Below are 16,957 nucleotides of genomic sequence, written 5' to 3' on the forward strand. Positions count from 1 at the left end.
TATATACCATACCGAACTTAGAGTCTGTAGTGGATAAATCTAGAGGATTCTATACTTGATTTATGAATAATTATAATTTGTAATATTAACAACTAAAATACTAACTATTAAGTATTTACTAATTAGATATTTCTTATTATTTATTGATATTATTTTATATTTAGTATATTTTATTGTCAACTCACTAAGTTCGAAAATATAAAAACTATCAAATAGTTACTAGTCATCACTCACCACTCACCACTCATCAGTCACTGTAATATAATTTATAAACCTATCAGCCAGTTACTATATACCTTATTAGTTATTACAAATATAAATAAACAATATATTATAAGTATACAATTTTTAAAATTTAAAAATACAGGTGATTTATTTTCGGGGATTACACTCTCCCACATAAATACCAATTTGTATGGAACTACGTTATTTTCAGAACAAATATTGAAATATCCGTATTAATATTTTTAAATTTTAATACAATAATACATTAATAACCGTATTGGCAAATGTGAAATGACAATGACAGGTTTCGTTATCTATTTTTAAAATTATTTTTTTTTACATAGATTATTTTAATTTTTAAACGTAAATAAAAATTTTTAATTTTTTGAAAATTCGGTTTTTTTTTTAATTTTCCGAAAACTTCGGTTTTTTTCGGAAATGTATTATTTCAATATTCTCCAATTTTTCCACGTTTTCCGAGGCTCTGGGAAAAAAACCGTTTTTTTCCGACATTTTCCCAATTTTTCCAGAAATTTTCCGGCATTTTGATCCTTAGTTATGATGCATAGATGCAAATTCATCAATATTAAGCTATTTAATTTACCTACACTGGCATCTAGACGTGAAGTGACAGATATAAGTTTTGTTCATAGTGTCGCATTAATGGCCACATCGATTCTCCTTATTTACTTGAACACATTCATTTTAATGTACCCCTTCACCGTCACAGATATCCCACAATTTTCTATACCTCTTCTCATAATAATACATTTGCTAAAAATTAATCTCTTTCTAGAGAAATGCCATTATATGTAACAAACACCCCAACTTTGATTTCTATCTTAATAAAGTTTATAAAATAATTAAATCTCATGTTAAGTATTGAAATTGATATCTATTTTATAATTTATATTACTATATTAGTAATACATTATTTAAAATTGTACATTACACCTATATCAATATATATTTAATCATATATAAACGTATAGATGTATCATCTATTGTTTTATTATAATGTATTTTTATTGTTCAATTAGGTTCACGCCCGTTTTATTTCAATGAATAAATTATTATTATTTATCTTCAAATTTATCAACTGATAAAATACTTAAATTGGCATATTATGTGAGTCTTATATAGTTTATTTGACAAGCTTTAAACAAGAAAATGTCCTTATTACATCCAACCGCGGACATTCGAACTGTAATTGACGTTCATATAATATGTATCTCTGAAAAGACTGTTAATTGATATTCATTAAAAAAAATTGTTAAGTAAAAATATTATTTAATTCATATATCTAATAAATCAAAATAACTTACTATTGGAAATTAATATAGGTATGCAATTAATTATATTATATTAAGATCATTACATCCTATACTTTTATATTTTATATAATAGATGATTTGAAAAAAAATAACTTAATCCAGAGTAATAGAAACGAAATAAATGCTCGAAGAGATTAACTTATAAATACGAAATTTGTTTTAAAACAATAGGAAGGTACTTGAATGTTATAAATTATAATAACATGTTAGTTATGTTATGTTATGTTATGTTAGTTGCGGCGTTCATGTTCATGTTTTCAACAGATTTTGTTTTCAATTAAATTTATTAAAATCTCGTGACCGGGGCATTAAGATTGTTTCAGTAGATTGTTGAAATAAATTGACTTATCTCTCTGCGTATAGCAGTTATAGTGTCGAAGACATGTTTGTGCTAGAACGCGGAAACCGGAAGCTGATAATGGCTATTGGCGACTGCAATACTGAACTCTGTCCCATTTCCAGTCGATGTTCCGAAAGTTTGGCCAACCCGAGGTGAATAATCACATATAATCTGGACTGTAACACAAGCAAGGTCAATAGAGAACGACATGATATTCTCCCTAAAACACCATATTATCCGACACCCTTAAAATATAAAGTAAAAAGTTTTTTTTTAACTTGGCAGTCGGCTCGCCCTCATCCCATCTCTGGCCAAAGTCCAGTTTTTAAAACGAGAGAGAAAGAGCGAGACCGAGAAAAAAATAAAACGGAAAGGTATATGTATACGGATTTTGGACTTTCGTTGTGGAGGTCAACTGTACAGTAATACTTTTGGATCAATAATCGGGGCACTCATTGTTACAATGGACATCATTGTTAAGAAATATACCTACCTATTCCTATTGCATGAAGCTACAATATATATACGCTATTAATCTATGGGAATATAATATATAATAATATGTAGGTAGGTACCTCCTATACACTTTCTCCGTTATATTAAAAAAAAATAATAATAGTAATAGTAAAAAATGTAATAATGTAAGTAAGATTTGTAAAGAGTATTGCCGGGGGATTAGAAAACATTAATCAACTTTATCATTAGCTTTTTGGTATACATATAGGTGGTATACCCACTCCCATTATATGAAAACATAATTATATAAAAACAGACCGATGTATATACATAAATATACTTCCTCCATTTAATTTTTTGACATTTCCCGTGCACCGATATAAAACTTCCATATAATATTTTATTATATATCATCGTAATTTAATGATAAAGTACGTTCATATTTTTTTCTTGTTAAACTTGTCGTACATATATACTGTATACGATTTATAAAATAGACTTACTTATACGTTAGCCAACACACACCATTACATTTTCATTTCAAATGAGTTATCTGACCCGCTTTTATCTTATTTTAAATTAACTAGTTTTTCGCGGGAAAAAAACACAATTAAGTCTCGCGCTCTTTGAACTAAACTTTTCGCTAAAGGTTATTTTTTTTTCTAAAGAGATCGCAAATGAACACATATCTTTAGAAACTTGAAAACGCTTATCGTTTTATTGTTTTTTTCGCTCGTTTCCGAACGCATAATATGGTGTGGACAAAAAATAAACTCAAAAGAGCGTTGAAAGAAAGATAACAAAAAAAAATATTTTTGGGAATAGAACACGATGCACACCAACGTAGTAGCAATTTATTGCGGCGTATGAATGAATCACGATGTTCACAGCCGTGGGTATATATTATATTATATATATATAATTACACGATGGCACATCAGAGTCGAGCGCGCGTGCCTTTTCTCGTTTCCTTACGATTTAATTTCAAGTCTAAAACTTTATGTATAACGTGGTGTATTATATTGCTGCAGTGTATACGTATAGAACCGCACACGATATATAAGGTGACGCGTGCGGAGAAAAGTCACACGAAATAAAATAATATATTATTACGTTATCGTCCTGCCGCCCCCGTCAACAATCTCCAAAAGCTATATGCCTATACCTATATCATATTATATAAATACCTCTATATACATATGGGTTTGAATATAATTATATATACACACACACTTTCATATTAAATTCGCACGCGAAGTCTTGTTGACAAACAATCTCGTGAATATGTAAATCATACACGCCGTTCCGATTCGAGGGTTTTCGAGTTTCACTTAGGTAATTAAGACGTACGGCGTACGTTTTATACGGTGTCACGTACGTATATATATGTATACACCTGTACGCACATACACGCACCACCCCTTCCCGCTCGCGTTTATCGTAAACGCCATTAAATACTCATACCCTGCGTCCCTGCAACCCCCCCCCCCCACCCACCATATACCCTACACTAGCTGGTTCGTATATACGTGTATTATACTGCCAGTGTAGTTGAGTAGTGTATAATGTAATATAAAATACATATATATGTGCCATGTGCGGGATGTGTCGCAGTGTTATTATATTATATATATATATATTATACGACCGTTGCCCGTTTCGAAGTAACGCACCCCCGCGGTGTACATATATACGAATAAAACCGTAATGATAATTATACGCGAGTCTATCCCCGTCGACAGCGAAATAATATTATCATATACGATAACGACCATACAATATGTATTTATTTTTTTCTATTTTTTTTTTTTCAGTTTGGCGGCTGATGGCCTGCGAATTCAACACGTTTCCCGTAAGTACAACGGAGCGTTTTATACATATATATACGTAACGCGCATTGCTATTATATATTATAGTGAAAAACCGATAATATGTTCAGTTGATTTCAAAGCTTAAATTCGGGTCTGTAGTGCGTGGTACATACAGTTTCTTGTGGTTCTAGACTTTCTCCTCGTTATTTGCTTGTACTTAAAAACTACGAAAACTACTGTGCGTTTTTATTTGGTTAATATTATGGAAGGGGTAGGGTTGCTGTGTTATTGTTTTTTTTTTTATATTAAAATGATTTATTTACTTTTGTTTTAATGGCCATGTTGCAGTTCAGTGTATATATAAAGGTTAAACGTAAACGTACAGAGTTTTTTTAAGCCAAACGGATTTTTTAGTGTTTTGATGAAAATGTATGTGAATTTCACAAATTTGACACACTGGAAAAATTATAATTATATAATTTTCGTAAAAATGGCAAACCTACTTATGTTACGGGTGGTTTGAGAGGTATAGCAGCCCGTTTATTACCTACTTAAAAAGTATAATTTTTATTTTATATATTGGATATAACACTATGACAAAATATATTTATTTTGCTTATTTTTGGTAATTTAATTTTCGAATTTCGCGATTTACATAATTTTCATAACAAAAATATATGCTTTGTATATTTGAAAATAAGTAGTTAGAATAATTAGATAGTAATTATATTTTAGACCCAATATCAACGTATATTTTTATTCGTATGACAACTGCAACAATCCAATTATTATGGGGGGTTGTTAACATAATATAGAGGCTAGGTACTGCACACTACATACTGATTAATTAAATTAACTTTGTTAAATTCGTAAAATTTCCAGTTATTTAAATATTCATTCTCGGCTGTTGTCGTAATCAATCGCATTATAAAAACTGGAAAGGAGCTAATAGTATTAAAATAATATTTACATCATAACACATACGGCTTGTAAGTTATAGCCGTATAGGTGCATGATTGTTGTTACTATACTTATAATTTATAAAGTTATAAGTAAAGTACGGATTTAAAGCTCTAAAAAACTATAAAAAAAACATTTAAATTAGGGCAATAAATCTCTAAAAATCCTTAAAAAACATAATATCATAACTATAAGATTTTTTTTTTAATTACACTAATTTGTATACTAATTTATACTAGTTAATGTTGTGATTTTTCATTAAATGATTAACATATAACATATATTTTAATAAACTGTTTTAGATAATTTATAAAAATAAATGAAATAATTTTACCAAAATAATTGTCCTATATCCGCTGAGTTGCATTGAATAATTAAAGTGATTTTTAAGTTTTTAAACAAAACGTTTGTCAGCCATCAGATGAAATGAATCTTAATATTTTTAAATTCATTCTACGTTAACTGATGAAGATAAAATTCAATTTTATTTTAAAATTGAAAACAAAAATATTATTAGTATGTTTTTTTAAAAAATATTTAGTCCACTAAAATTGGTTAAAATTCTAAAATGCTGTTGAAAATAACAAAATAGTATAAAATCCAAAAATTAGCCAAAAATGTAATTAAAATGATACATTTAAATAATTAAATGTAAATATTTTATTCTACGTTATATGAATCACATTTATAGCTGATAAAGCTTCGTTTTTAACTGGTAGAAAAAAAGGTCAAATGCCATCAAAGTTTGTAAGTACATTAGTTATAACGTACCACTATCAGACAGTTCCCATACCGAAATACATAAAATAGGTATATTTTATAGTATATACGTAATAATACATGAGAAATCCGAATTAACTTCGAAAATCAATTATACAAGCAAAATATTATTTTGTTCGTATAATCGACTATGTAAGGTCATTGTTTTAATTCTATTGTAATAGCCTAATATAGTATTTTTTTAATCCAAGTATACAACTATCTTTTAAAACTGTAAAAATTACAGTTGCATCTAATATCTTCTTCTATTATTATTTATGAAAACATGGCATTTAATAATATGCATGTTTGAATTCGCTAACGCTTCAACTCAACGAAGTCGTATAAAATGGCCAGTGACTGTTCACAGAAAACCGTTGTCGGACGAGTTGCGTATGAACATTTTTCTCGTGTAAATGTATGTATAGGTAAAATATTTTCGTATGCATAACTGCTTTTTTATTTTAAGATGATATCAGGCACTATTTGTTTTCTCTCTTTGACCCACGTGCAACACCAAATTTATGTTTAGCAGAACCAACCTTGTGTTAATGTGTTATTACTTATTACTTTTAATATTAGAGTGAATTCGCCTGTTATAAAATTTCAAGTTAAGAAAATTACCTGTGGCCTTAAGTTGGCTATGAAATTTTAATTTTTATACGAGTTATGAGAGTCTAAATTATTACAATTTAAAAATGGTTATAAATTGTATAAAAATTAAAATATCGTAAAAAAAACAACGTAGGTACACAGCCTCACAGGTAATGTTCTTAGCTTCAAGTTTGATAACAGATGAATGCACTCTAATATTAAAAGTAACAACACGGGGTTGGTTCTTCGAAACATAAACTTACTATGTTGCGCGCGAGTCAGTGAGATTGATGAGAAACGTGCGCTGATGCATCCTCTTAACAGATATTGTAATCGGTAAAATTTAATAAAGGACAGTCGGTGTAGTAGTGGTATAGTGTAGGAATTTTTGGTTTCGCTTTGGGATAAAAGCTCCCGGAGTGCATGCAGTTCGTATATTTTTCTATCTATTATAGAAATAGACTGGGTAGACGGACAGTGTCAGTGCGAGAGTTATGACATTCCGGTGTTGCAGTGGCTGCTGCACCACGTCCAAGTCGATTTTGCCGGTCATTATACAATCGACGGACGATTGTCGAACGTCTACAGAAATTGTCACGGGTCCGACCCCCCAACTCTGCAAACAAAGCTTGCTTGCACACATACTCATACGAGTAATGTAATATACAGATGGGGCCGATAGTTTCACACAATAGTCGTGGCGACTGATAAAACTCATACGAGTGTATAATATTTATATAATATATATAGGTACATAGAATATAAAACTAATAGAAATATTTACGGTCGTAACTTACGACTACCGCTGCTCACAAATTCCTGCGGGTATGCTCAAACGCATAGAGCACACCTCTGCCCCCCACAACACAACCACTAATTACATCGTTCATACTTACACGAAGACTTGACCAGCGTAAAATCAGCCGTTCAGTTACTAGTGTGAAACTTTAGTCAGTACCAGTGTACCTATTCATTTTTAATCACTGTTTTGAGTCACATTTATCACATTTAAGTTTTGAATGGTTGGTGTGTTATCTTGATTACCTGTAGTGACATTATGAATTACCTCTTTTAGAAAGCAAACATTTTTTTAAAATTATTTAATTTAATTCTTATTTAATATCTACACCTATTTATTTTATATTTACAATACTGATGGCTTTGTGTAGAAGAATGTACCTATTGTTAAATCGTTTAAGTTATTATTGACAAAAAAAGTCAAACAGCTAATTTAAAACAAAATAAATTTTTATAAATTCTAAACTGACATTGAAACTAGCATGGCGTATTTAAATAGTTTTCGTGGAAAGTTAATCATATTAAATCTTAAATTCCATTTTAAATCAAAGCTTAAATTTTCAATGTCATGTTGTGACTCAATAACTCAATTGACCATACTTAGCTATATTTTATCATTCACGTGATCAGATATGATTACATAAAAATAATATTTTCACCGATGATTTAATTTAAAAAAATCTACAACGCTGAAACGTTACAAGGTTAAAAAAATTGACTCACTTAAGTCACTTTGTATTTTTTTTAACTAATATATGATATTTTATAATAGTAGCCTTGAACTTTGTACATAACCCACACATATTAAGTATAGGCGTATAGCAATCCGGCGATATATCATGTCATCACCTTCGCAACCGCAGCTGGCATGGCGTTATGTTAATATATCTAATAATCTAATACGGTCGATTCTCGGTGCACTATTATATACGGAGTGATTCGTTCAACTGACAACATGTATTTTATAATTTAATATTTCTGTTAATATTATGTTAAAAAATAATTTCACTTAAAATAATAGTACCGTACACTTAAACAAAATAAATGTATTTAAAATTTTTTTTTTGGGATTCATATTGCTAATCGATAAGCTTTAGTTTTTATTTCAGATGTAGAATATTTTTCTAAAACTTTGATGAATTATACATTTTGAACATTGAATTAATAGTGGTTTTTTTATAAGGTTTTAAAGTTTCGATAGGTACGTGCGTATGATATTCGTACAACTTACGTTACCAAATACCTCGTGTTATTCTACTGAAAAAAAAATGCGTTGTAAATAGTCCAAATGGTTTAAACTTTAAAAACACAAAATTCAACATAGAAAATTAGTGTAGCTTGAGTCTATGGACCTTCCTGTATATTGTATACACATTGAACTCTTATACTTACATAATGCGGTGCTATATAATAGTGTAGTACAATATAATAACGACTACGATACCTATATATTATAATATATTATGGCTAGATGCGGAGCTGTTCCCGGCTACGGTGTAGAATTTTTTTTTTTTTTGCAAAATTTATGCGAGACAATGTTGGTGAGGGGGAGGTGTCGGATGCTTCGTTGGTCGATTTTTAATGCGGTCTCTAGCTGCGTCGCCACCGCGCCTGTTTACGTCTTTGTGAACTTCCTAACGAGTTTCTCGGCTGATTTACATGTAAAACGCGATGTAAATCACGGGCTATTTTATACGGTCGAATTAATATGTATACAATATATAGAACTCCATCGAAGTAAATTGAGTGCCGGCAAAGCTACCTCTGTATAATGTACGTATATATAATATAATATTATATACCTACTAGATGTATTAGGTACCTACTGCAGTGTACAGTTTGATTATAATATAGTTATTTATAAGTAACGTAGGTATAATATGTGTCAGCAGAGGCGGATAAGCAATATATATATAGGGAAAATGTTTAAAAGGCCACAAGGGAAAAATCACACAAATTCCATAAATACAACACGACCACAAAAAAATGCAACATATTTATCGAGCATGAATATTTCTAATTTTGTATTGTATAAAATTATATAGGTAATATTATATCTGTTTCAATGATAGTCAAATCTCCACACACAATTTTATTGCATGATTGTATACATTTATTATAGGTGCGATATAAAAATTAGTTTTTAGTACCAACTTACTATTTGTTATGTATACGTTTTCGCTCACCGCCTATTGTTTAAAATATAAGTTATTGTTATTAAATATTTGCGATATACCTACCATGATTAAATTACCAGTCATGATTTCTAGAATAGATTATTTCACGCAGATATACTTCTCTAGACTTTGGGTTAGAAGATCAACTATTTATAAAAAAAAGTGCTTTGGGACCACTTACAGTTATGGGAAGATCTTTATATACTTTCTCATTGGTGAAATCTATCTATATGCTCTCATGGGCATATGCATATTCCACCAGTGTGTGTCAGTCAGTGGAAACTAGTTCATAGCAGTTATAATATTGACAAGGAAGATTTAATTCTCATATATCTATGGACTGTGGGGTATCTGTGATACCGTTATTTAATCTATATGATATATCAATTATAGAATAGTATTGTATTAGAGTTATACTATGATTGTTTTCTTCTCAATATATTATATAATATACCATTGAGTATAGATAGTATATCTATCTATACTTAATGATAATACTCACAACAATCCACCGACCAGATAAAAATACTATAAAAAGTAAAGAATATTTTTCTAGCATAGTTATGTTTAATCTGATTTAGTGATTGAAAAAGTTAAAGAATGGCAAATGTAATAAATTGGTATGAAACTGGACAGCGTTACGTCGCCGAAGAGTTGAAATTTAGTCTGTTATTATTGACATGTAAGAATAGTATAGGAATAACCGGTGGATTACTTTTATGCACTATAAACTTCTGTTCTTCCCAGTACATACTACATTTCCTATCTAATATTTATATGTGTATGGGACAACTGAAACAAATAATTTATTGCATCATCGGGTTTACACTGACAAACATCCCACTACGGAGTTGTCAAAAAACGTAATGTTACGTGCAATTTCATCCGAAAGCTGATGTTTCTAATTAACGTATTGCGTAACATTACATATATAATGATACTTTGGTTATCAATCACGAGAATTTTGAACATTTAAATAATGTCTGTTTTGTTTTATTTTTATAATGCATACCAAGGCATAATAAAAATTAACAAATCAACAGACTATTTAATGAAAGACTAATTTTTTTTTTCAATCATTTCATACAAAAAAAGTATACGCATTGGCTGATATTATTGTTTATATATTTAAGTGATTATTCTTCAACGAAATTCATATCGAACTATATATAATTTACTATATAATATAGTATATTATTATATTAATTAGTACATTAATTCATAGCGTAACTCCAAAAATTTATTTTCGACGGTAACATAGGAAAAATTTGTATCTCAGACAAAACCTAGGCATTTCAGACGAAAACAACGTAGTAGTCCTTAAAAAAAAAACGCTTCGCATATATAAAACTGACAAATTTTGTTCTTAACTATTGCAGGTTACGAATTTGTTTAATAAGAACAATAAATTATACATTTTGTGTCAGAAATATTTGATTGAAAGATTGGGTATATTAGGCTGAAGAACCATCATTGTAAATTGCGGATAAACAATAGAGGCGGCCAGTCTCAGCAACCCTCACCCGATAACCGAAATCGATGTGATAACAATAATATATTATTCTACTGCACGTGGGCCGGCAAGATATTGGCCGACGACAACTGTCACACGATCACGTCGAATTATTACGGGTTTGTTGTAGGGTGGCGAATATTACGCGAATGTTTGTCGTATACCGAATTCCCCTTTATAAGTTTTAGGTCCTCACGACCTGCTGCCACCCCATTCGTCGGACCCACACGCGAGCATTGTTCCACGACACAACATTTCACATAAACAATAATATTATGACGTCCGGAACGCGTTTGTCTTCGAAACACGCACGCACCTCCCGCCGAGGTTGGATTATTATTATTATTATTTTTATTATTATCATCACTATACCCACTATCGAACAGACCGTTTTGATTATTTTTGTTTATTCTCATAAACTTTAGCTTCATTTTATTATTATCGTTACTATTTTTTTTACGTATATCCATGTGTAGGATTCGAAGTTTATCATTCATAAATCGACAATTCATTTATCGGTACTCAAACTGGCTAAGAATATGTCTTCTGCGAATATTGTTGCAGCTCTACTATATACTTCTACACCTCTGGATCGTACAAACGTAAAATAGCGTACAGATTCTTAAAACGCATAGTATAATTATAAATATTCGTTTCATCTTAATAGATTCAATTAGTAACGCAAATACATTCAATATTTATAGGCAGGTAAGCTACTTCATCAGACATTGCGTGTTCACCGGTCGGTAGTTGTAGTTGTAGTGTAATGCGCACCGATTTTAATCACGTTTTAAAGACTAATATATATGAATGAAGTTTTTTTTTGCACCCGTATTACGTCATTAATTCATAATCCTTTATACATTTATAACTTTGATGTTTATTATTAATAATAATCTTAACACAACCAAATTCATACTAAACACATTGATTATTAATGATATGTTAACATCTTGTTAATTGAACTAATTTCCATGTAATATTTAAGAGAAGATTAGACTTTGGTTAACATTTAATAGGGTTTACAATTTCAGTAATATTTCTCGTGTTAAAATGTATTTTCCTTCAAATAGTTCCTATTCTAATAACGTCAACGTGAATCGTGTCTCACCATTAACTTTGTAAAAATTTTAAGGTATCTACGCTTTTGTATTATAATTAACATATTTTAACATCTTAAATCTATAGACTGTTGAATGAAACTGATAAAAATATTTTACAGACATTTTCCGTTTTTATATCAAAAATATGTATATAGGTACTATGTTTCATAAACATTCGTAGTATTAATAAATAAAAGTCAAAATACATTATTAAATTAATGACATTTTTGAATTTTAACATCTTATACTGTTTTCTTATATACTTGATCAAATTTGGTTGCAGTTTCCAATTAATTTACCAAAGTTTAAAACATTTGGATGATTTATAAAATTATACTCATCGTAGTAAATATATGGTATACATATTAATAAATAGCAGTAGGTAAACATTTTTCTTTATAAATATTATTTTTCTCAATAGTATGATTTTAAAATTAAAAGTTTCTTTAAACGTCATTAAAAAGTGGTTTCTTATTTTAGTAACCTTTTATTCATTACAATTTGTATTGATATTATTTGCTGAAGTTCAAATCGATATCTCTCGTTTAAGTATTTTTCTTTCTAGATTTTCATTATTAAAAATATTTTAAATTCTGCCGTACATTATATAACTCTATTTTGTTTTTAAAACGATATGAAAATGGTTGGATTCACAGAGTTGAAAAATGTGGTAAGAACTACTTTCAAGAACCTATTACTAACAACAATAAACCATAGGTAGGTACGGAATGGCGGGCAAGGGTATCCAGTAGCCACGCGGGTGTGATTGGATTGAAATCGAATTTTTCCGTTGATATTTTCACATGTTTTTCCACAGTGAATTACTTTTCAGACAAATGTATACAGAAAAATAAAATACTGAATCGAAGACAATTGCTGTAGATAATTTTAAAGCGTATATCCAACTAAACCACGCAGTACTAAACAGTACTTTGACCAATTCGTTTGGTTTATTTTCCAAAGTGTTTGTTCTCAGCCATATGGTTGACACGTTAACCTATATTATGACCACTCGAGGAACGACATTTTATAAATAACAAAGTAGCGTGCACCGACGTTTAAGTATTCATTAGAATTCGTATATTTGTGAACTTTGGCAAATAGTTATCGTATGTTACGCCTTTATTATATATTGAAATTCACTAGAAATCACACGAAATGTGTGCACCACGCTGGCCAAGTGAACATTTGTAGACTTAACTTACTGACGTCGTTTTCAGTGTGTGTGTGTGTGTGTGTGTGTGTGTGTGTGTGTGTATAAATGTTTATGGCTGCAATAAATAATATGGATGTGTTTTTATTAAATTACAAAATATAGACGTCGGTAAAATATAATATCTTTATATAGTTTATAATATAATATACTGATGACCGTCAATCATTACTGTGTGGTGTTTGTATTATTTTATACTTAATGCATTTTTATTTTCTACTTCTGTATCTTTCTATAACAACAATAAAGCATTTCGATGGCGTGGCTTTGAAGTGTGTAGTACTGTCAGTCGTAAAACATAAATATTATCATCGATACAGCATCAATGGAAAATGGGCACGACAGCTGTTTTTTTTTATTTTATTCTATGATCGCAAACGGTTATTATGTAAACAAATCGTTTTCGTAATAAATGTTTGTTTTAATTTGCTTATTTTCTAAGAATATTATAGAACTAATGAAGAGCTTAGTTCCTACGTTAAGGGATACAAGGTTGGCTATTTATTAAGAAGCAAAAATGCAGGCAATTTCTACTGACGTTCCGAGGTTGCCTACGACAGGCAGCCCGAAAATATGAAAAGAATAAAATCAACCATTTCTATGGTTAAAAATGACTTTACAGGAAAAACGATCACCACTCATTGGAGAGTAGAATTTTGATATTTTTTTTTGAAAGAGAAAAACTTTATTTAGGTCACATTGAAATCTGATTTTTTAATTAAATTTAAATAACGCCAGCAAAATACATTTCAAAGTACTCAACAATTTCCGATTATTTGAACATTTATTACAAATTCTTAAAATAGAGTTTTTTAAATCAGAGTTCAATGTGACTTGTATTAAGACTGTATATTTCAAATAAAAAAAAGTTATTAAAATCTGACTATTTTACGAGGCGTGAAAGTTTTTTCTGTAACGCGAGGTTTTATACAAAAACTGCTTCAGCTCCGTCGCTTAATAAGATTAAAGTGTACAATTATTACTAAAATAAACGTCCTGCCATAAAGTTCTAGAAAGGTTTTTAGGTTCATTGCAGTTGTGTGGTCCGAGTTTCCGTTATAGGTATTCCATATTAATTAATATTGTGGTATGAATTTGACTTTGTCAATGCACATTTAAAAGTAAAATTATATTTAACGGCGTTATAGATAGGCTTTTAAGGTACACCATTGTCGTGCGTCTGTTTTCTCGGTATTATTCTCAAAAGTATGGTTTTAAAAAGTTGGATAATGTGTTATTAATTATTATATTGATTATTATTTTTTAGATATTATTATAATAAGTAAAATAAAATAATTATAATACATAAAATATTCATAACAACTAAATAAAAATGTAAAACTAACTTAGAATGAATGCAATTTATTAAAGTTTTCATTCGTAATGACAAAATTGTAATTTGAATTCCAATTTTTAATTAAATATTTGTTGTACACGTTTTATTGAAATAAGCAATGGTTAGGTACTGTGAATCATTGATTTTATTGAATATTATTATCATACCTTGTTTTTAGTAAGCCAAAAGTTTAATTAATTACAATTTGTTCACATCATTTGGCCACGGTTCTAATTTTTAATAAAGCTCGTGATTTTATGATATATTTTTATATTAATGTAATATAAATGCATTACTATTTTTTTTAAATTAATATATTTTCAATTCCAAAATAATATGCCTATATGCGAATATTATAGTTTTAAATATGTTCTAGAGATTTATTTATCTTAAAAGTAAAACTGAATAATATGTTTTATATCAATTTAACTACTATTTACGGCTTAAAATATTTATCGGTTCCAATTTTTATCGCATTATACTTAAAAATGTGTATTATAAAACTAAATCTATAAATATATATTTATGTTTGTACTCAATTGGTATATATTGCCATTCAGATAATATTTATTAGAATAATAATATAATAAGACTCTTCAATTGTACGTGCACTTTAAAGTAACCACATCAGAATTTATATATTTTCATGTAGTAAATGTGGCATACAAATCTAATAAATCTAAATTGGTTTTTTCTATTCATATTTATAAATTATACCTAGTATAGTAGTATCATATTTAAATTGTAATTTTTTTTACATTCTTTATATTGTGAAATGCTCGTGAATTAACAAATTAAATTTATATATTAAATTATATTAATATATATTTAATATTTATATATTTATATATTAAATTATTTGACGTAATAATTACTTGAATTCTATTATAATTTAGTTGTGTTATTATCAATTATTGTAAAATCTTTATAAACAATCATAGGACAACATTTTTTTTACAGTATAATAGCAGTTTTTTGATCTTATAATATTTAATACCTGTACTCGTTGTATACCTACATTTGTATGCCATAATGAATAATATAATTATTTAAATGAAAAAAAATTCTTTTATATCTTTAAGGAATATTTTAAAGAAAAATATGATCTGGATTAACGTAATAAATTTATATTATATACGTCCTTTCTAATGGATTGAGTAAATATGGTTTTTAAAGGAATATAATATAATATACCTATTGCAACATTATTTATTATAAAACCATGAATACAAATTGGGTTTGTACATATAGTTACGAACATTCAATTTTTTTTTTTATATATTTACGCTCTCAGTCATTAAATAAATACATTTATTTTTGAGATATTGTTAATATATTTATGTGTATATTTTAAATTCCCAGCACAATTATATATTTGTATCTTTCATTTGTAGAATCCGTTTCTACCTCTTGGCTCTTATATGTTTATATTTTATTCAAAAACCTAATGGGCCCCACTATATAAGAATATTGATACGATTTAAATGTATATCGGATGGTCGTCTATTTAGAAGTTGTACAATGTCTTCTCCTGACACAAGTTGAGCGTAGTCGTGATTGGTACATAAATACCAAAAACAAAATAAAAAATACATTCAAACTTGTTTATGTATATACTGTTTAAAAAAAATGAATAATGCATGTTTTTATTAGTGAACGGAAACTATACTTAGATTGAACAGTTTATAATCATAGCCAAATAAAATAGCTTAACAATAGTTATTTATTTGAAAAGTTTATCAATTACTAAATGACAAACATATAGACAATTAGTTTAAGCCAACACAGCGTTCATAACATTCGTGAATTATTGATATATCAAAATAAACTCTTAAATAATATCATTTTGGGTTGTTATATTTAACATTTTATTTTTTTAAACATTTTAGATTCTGAGTGGAACGATGAATGTATTGATTTTACAATGATGTGTGTTTTTTTTTTATTTTTTTATTTATTTTTTATTTATTTTCTTTTGGTGTCTGTCATCACCTTTTAGGACAGTAAAAGTGCTTGGATTTTCTTCAACAGTACCTTTTCTGATAGGATAGTGAATCTAGTTGGTACTTTGAGGGGTCATAAGTAAAATTAGTTTTATAATAACCAATAGTTTTCAAAAACGCCGTGAAAAACAAAAGAAAAATTAAGGAAAAACGGGAATTTTTACGCAAAATCTGTTTTCGAGAAAATTGATTTTGGTTTTTGGTGTAACTTTAAAACGAATGACTGTAGATACATGCAATTTTCACTGGTTGTTTATATTTCCATTTTCCATACATGATAAAATTTTCAAAATGTTTTGATTTGTTTTGAGCTGTTTATGGACATTTCAGTTTCC

The 16,957-nt window shown here is 28.7% G+C and overlaps 1 protein-coding gene across 2 annotated transcripts in view; it reads left to right on the top strand.

Annotated features, from left to right (window-relative positions):
- LOC100168639 (protein artichoke) overlaps positions 1 to 16,957 on the top strand; it is a 234,835-nt gene that overhangs the window by 116,366 nt on the left and 101,512 nt on the right. For both annotated transcript variants that reach the window (XM_029488154.1, XM_029488155.1), the window contains exon 4: positions 4,170 to 4,207. The gene's annotated coding sequence lies outside the window, so the exon portion shown is untranslated. The remainder of the gene's footprint in view (positions 1 to 4,169; positions 4,208 to 16,957) is intronic.

This window comes from Acyrthosiphon pisum, chromosome A1, assembly GCF_005508785.2.
Source record: "Acyrthosiphon pisum isolate AL4f chromosome A1, pea_aphid_22Mar2018_4r6ur, whole genome shotgun sequence".
Taxonomy (NCBI): domain Eukaryota; kingdom Metazoa; phylum Arthropoda; class Insecta; order Hemiptera; family Aphididae; genus Acyrthosiphon; species Acyrthosiphon pisum.